Raw genomic sequence first — 6,000 nt, forward strand, 5'->3', positions numbered from 1 at the left:
GGTTGGCCTCTCTTCCTTTTTCCTTCCATTTCCCCCCAGCATCATGATCTTCTCCAAGCTTTCCTGTCTTCTCATGATGTGGCCAAAATACTTCAGCTTTGCCTCTAATAGGGAAGTCATGCTACCCCTCTATTCTGCCTTGGTCAGACCACACCTGGAATCACACTGTGTCCAATTCTGGGCACCACAATTGAAGGGAGATGTTGACTCCAAGATGGAATGTGTCCAGAGGAGGGCAACTAAAATGATCAAGAGTCTGGAGAACAAGCCCTATGAGGAGTGGCTTCAAGAGCAGGGCATGTTTAGCCTGCAGAAGAGAAGGCTGAGAGGAGACATGGATCGAGATGTGAAGAGAAGTCATAGGGAGGAGGGAGCAAGCTTGTTTTCTCCTGCCCTGCAGACCAGGACACAATAGAACAATGGCTTCAAACTACAGGAAAGAAAGGAGATTCCACCTGAACATTATGAAGAACTTCCTCACTGTGAGAAGGGCTGTTCAGCAGTGGAACTCTCTGCCCTGGAGTGTGGTGGAGGCTCCTTCTTTGGAGGCTTTTAAACAGAGGCTGGATGGCCATCTATCGGGGGTGCTTTGAATGTGTTTTCCTGCTTGTCATGTCTCCTCTCCGCCTTCTCTTCTGCAGGCTAAACATGCCCAGCTCTTTCTGCCACTCCTCATAGGGATTATTGTTCTCCAGACCCTTGAACCTTTGAGTCACCCTCTTCTGGACACATAATTTTATGAAATTATGATGAAATCAGAGTTTTATTTATGGGAATGCTGGATGAGCAACCAGATAGAAAAGTATAACTGATTACTACAATACATGATCGCATCAGCAAGAATCATCTCTGTGCAAATATGGAAAGAACTAGAGATCTCAATGCAAGAAGAATGGCTGATGAAGATCAGTGAACTTACTCAGATGAACAAACCAATGGTGCTGATAAAGGAGTAACACCTGACTGACTATGGATAAAAAATGGGGGCAATCTTCAACTGTTGGATATACAAATTATAGGAATACAATTAAAAGGAGAAGCATGGATAGTGTTGTTTAAAGGGGGTAGGAAAACAAGGAGTTGAAAGTTAAAAGCAATGAGTTTGAGCTTCATAGATTAGTTCTAATAGTTGTGCATCTCATATGTGTTTATTACTTTAGAAATAAATAAATATGTTAGAGTTATTGTCTTGGATCTAGTTGTGCTGTCGTTTCAGTTTTATGTACCATGAAAAATTGCTTTTTGTGTTCTTGTCTTTTTAAATTTCTGAATATTTTTTTAAAAAAGAAAAGCATATAGCAATTTCTTTATTTGGTTGTTGTGTGTTTTTCGGGTTATATGGCCATGTTCCAGAAGTATTCTCTCCTGACGTTTTGTCCACATCTATGGCAGGCATCCTCAGAAGTTGTATATACCTCTCAACCTCTGAGGATGCCTGCCATAGATGTGGACGAAACATCAGGAGAGAATACTTCTGGAACATGGCCATACAACCGGGCACCTCAATAGCACTCCCAGGGGATTGGCGCCTTCCGCATTTGCGTACTTTGCTTACCAGTTCAGCTGCCCCTGATTATGGGGTTAATTGCATTGTATCTTAGGGAGAAGCCTTCTGTGGAGCTGTCGCACCTCAGGCTAGTTTCACCTTGCTATATACACCAGGCTGCACACAAGTTGAAGTCTTTTGTAGTTTATTAGGGAATAGAAAATAAATAGTTCTTTAAAAGCAGAAATAAAGTTCCAAAAGATTGTTACAAAACAAGGTTTCAAAGAATAATCCAAGAAATCATAAGGAATAAACAAGGTCCCATTAGAGCATGACAAAGTCCCATGAACATGAACACACAAAGGCTGCAAGATAATCCAGGAAAACGAGAGCTTGCTTCTTGGCTTGAGCGAGAAGTTGCTTTGACAAAGGTTTGTCTCCCAACCCACTGTTTTAATACCCTTTGCAAAGCATGAAAGCATTTCTTTGGCCTCTGACCTCCTTCTTGTTTGCTATTCTCACACTCCTTCGAACCCTGAATTCCAAACGGTCAGCTCGATCTAGAGATTCCGTTTCATCAAGGCCAGCCAGCTCGTTAGCATCAATCTGCTTGCTATCAGACTGAGAACTGCCCTCCTTTTCTGAGTCAATTTGCACCTGGCTAGTTTCAGTATCACCAACACCATTCCCTGCTGTAGGAAAAACTCATCTTCTACAACATCTTCTACAACATGTTCCTCATCTTCTACAACAGGGACACCCTGAACCTGAATCCCATAATTCCCATCAGAGTCATTGTGAACCTGAATCCCATAATCCCCATCAGAGTCACTCTGAGTTTCCAGCTGAGTCACAACAGGAAGCTCCTTCTCTGTCCCCAAAGCAGAGGAAGCAAACAATGCTCCTTAAGCAGGAAAATCAATTATCACTTAAGGAAGAAAAGTCAACACCTGTCCAGGAATTGATGGAGTTAGGATGTCTTAGCTGGAAAAACATCTATCATTCATTGACAACTTTTTGGAGCATCAGCAAGAAATATGCTATATAAGAGACACTTCACTATTCCAAAATTGTGGCAGACTGAAGGAATCTGGTTCAACCACTGATGTTCTCCAAGGAAGGTGATGTATTTCGGCAGGCCTTTGGAGATTCAGTCATTAATTAATCAGCCCCAGAGGGTTTTTAATCATCTATCCCATTTTTATTACGATTTTACCATTTATGTGTTTTAAATGCAATTTTTTATCCTGTATTTTTGTTTTAATTGATATATTGTATTACTGTTTTATCTTTTTATAGTGTGATTTGTATTATGTTGCCTATGTTTTGTTCTATATTGTTTGGGCCTCTGCCTCATGTAAGACGCCCCAAGATGGTGGCGGGGTATAAATAAAGTTTTATTATTATTATTATTATTCGCAGAATGGCAGAGTTGCAGAGAACGCAATCTGGCCTGAGTGTAGCTCTCTTTTCCAGGAGAAGGAAGGAGAGATGGTAATGTATGCATGATAATGAATGAATGTTTAAATGTGTATGAATGTTGAGAAGAAATGAAATTCTCCTTTTTTTGTGTTTCCAATGTAGCTATAGTCTGTATGTGTTTACTTTCTTTTTCTGTATTGCTCTGTGGTATACTCTGTCTCATTGTGAACAAAATAAAATAACTCTTTTAATGTTTTTTAGAGTTTAAAAAGTATTCATGACACTCAAACCATTATGTCACGGTGGCTCATATGAGCCTATGACTGTTTGGCAAATACAAGTTAGGAGTCTTTATCAAGTTGCCGCTATGTATTACATTGATCAGATGGAGATAGGGACTCAGCTGTCCTTCATGCTTCTTGTGGAGATGGACACTTTCATGGATGCAAATTAGTTTTTCATTGATGCATAGTGGGGAACACCAAGCTCCTATTGAGTATGCATTGGGCATGAAGAAAGGACAGCATCATTGAACACCATGGCTCAATGTACCAGCAGATTTCTCCTTCCTTCCATAGATCAGGAATGCAGTGATCCAGGCACCAGGAAATACCAATGGACATGAAATGGTGCATGGGAAACAAAATGTCACAAGCTGAAGGTCTGCGAACATGATGTTCTAATGAGGAGGGAAGTGAACATGGGTTAGTAGTAGTGTCTTCATTAGAATAGGTCCTCCATTCATCTGAAACCAGAAATTTACTTGTTAGGAATGTTTGATTTTGAGCTCTTTAAGGACTCCAACAAGGATAAATTGTTCACTTTTTTGCTAGAATGTCCTTTACAAAATTCTGGAAACAAGAATTAATTCCAACAAAGACACAATGGTTAGACAAAACCTTGGATATAAAAAACATGGATAAACTGACTCTTTTTTTTTTAATAAAACAGAACAATGGGGAAAAGGAATAAAAATGACAGACTGGTCAAATTTTGAAGATTACATAAACAAGAGTAAATAAACATTTTTAAAATAACAGGAGTACTAAAAAGGGAGGAAAAGACTATCGAGATTAATAGGGTTACGGGTTTATACCCACACCATATACTAAGGGCAAAAAGAGGAAGAATGGAAGTCAACAAGAATTTATTATTATTATTTTATATATATTTATTTTTATATATATACATACTTTTTCCTTTTTTCTCTTTTTTTCTTTATTTTTCTCTGGACTTCGTGTAGCTTTTTGTGGGATTTTTTCTCTTCTTCTACTTTTTTTCTATCTTTTCACCCACTTTTCCTATCAAAAAATTTGTTCTCACACTTTCACCGTACACAATATCTAAAATTCTAATAAAATATTATTTAAAAAATAGGTCCTCCATTTTCATGGAGATGGGAACAAGATAGTGGGGGAACTTTGAATTTAAGAAATGTAATTTTTTGAAAGCAGAGAGGACACTACCCTTGGAAACTCTAGGCCATTCAAATCTAGGCACTTATCATAGCGGTGAATGAGCTTGGTAACTTCTTCCCCACAAAACTCTGCCACGTGCGTCCTCAACCAGCCGGTCACCCCTTTCCGCAGCTGAACACTGTTGCCAAAACGCTGCGTTGAGGACGCAAGCGGCAGAGTTTGGTGGGGAAGGAGTTTCCAAGCTCATTCATCGCTATGGTAAGTGCCTAGATTTGAATAGTGACTATGTTGAGAAGTGGTATTTGGGTGTGGCTTTCAACTGCATATGGTAAATGTTTTCTCCTATACTTTGTTCATTTTTAATTCCAAAATGTATTCTACTTTCTGGATAACCCTCGTATGTGGTATGGGCCAGGCCAGTGGCAGATGGATGGAGAGTGTTTGTGTGAACTAATTCACACAGTGCAAAAAAAAGAGAGGAGAAAATGCCGCAAGAACATGGCCATACATCCTGGTTGAAACCACACAACACCCCAGTGATTCCAACTTTGAAACCCTCCGACAATACAAAAACCTGAATAACTGCAAAGCATGATAGTTCTGCCACTTTATTTGTCTTGTTTCTCCAAGAAATTAGTGACTTCCTTTTTTTCAAATCTAAAGACGTGCTTATGCCCTGTGGGTCATGGAGACATTTCCTTTTGAAATAAAAGTTTCTAATCGATGAGCACGGATTGCAGAGGAAATGAACCAGAGACGTTGGTACAAAAGGGAATATTAATTTGAGAGTGTATTTGAGGATGACATTGGGTGCATTAGTTCTAAATTTCAAGAGGTAATTGTACTGTTCTAGATGGAACTGATATAGGGTGCCTTTATACTGTAGAACAAATGCACTTTGACACCACTTTTAGCTTCCATAAAATGGTATGATTTGTAGTTTGACAAGGCACAAGCACTCTTTTGCAGGGGAGGCTAAAGACCTGATAGAATTACAACTCCCAGGATTCCATTGCAGGGACAGCCCCTGTGCTCTGTTTCTCATTACACATGGAATCAGGATGCAGGGTTATTGGTATGAGGGTTGAATGAAAAGTAATGCCTCCACCTTCGTAACTCCTCAGCAGATGGCAGTCCTGGTCTGTGGCAGGTCCTGGCTTGTTCAGGAGACTCTCCTCTACAGTTAGTTCCATTTGGTGGGAAGCCTTAGCATTGAACGGTTGTGTTGTTAAAGTGCCAAGTATGGAACCCTGTGCAGACGGGCGGTCAATGCGACTGCGCAGAGTTTCATACTTCACACTTTAACAACACAACCGTTCAGTGCTAAGGCTTCCTGCCAAATGGAACTCACTGTAGAGGAGAGTCTCCTGAACAAGCCAGGATCTGCCGCAGACCAGGACTGCCATCTGTTGAGGAGTTACGAAGGTGGAGGCATTACTTTTCATTCAGCCCTCGTAGATGCCACTTTCAAGGCTCAATGTCTTCAGCAGAAGAACGGACCAGCACAATCCTAAGGAAACCTAAGGCTCGCCTGCACTGGCTAAAAACCCTGGTCTCACCTCAGATTGAAGGTTGCCTATCTTCATGATGCACAGATCCATTGAATACAGTAATTGTCTGGTTGCTCTTCTCTGGACATATTCTAGCTTGTCTATATTCTTGTTGAATTGCGGT

The sequence above is a fragment of the Anolis carolinensis genome, chromosome 5 (assembly GCF_035594765.1).
Source record: "Anolis carolinensis isolate JA03-04 chromosome 5, rAnoCar3.1.pri, whole genome shotgun sequence".
Lineage (NCBI taxonomy): Eukaryota > Metazoa > Chordata > Lepidosauria > Squamata > Dactyloidae > Anolis > Anolis carolinensis.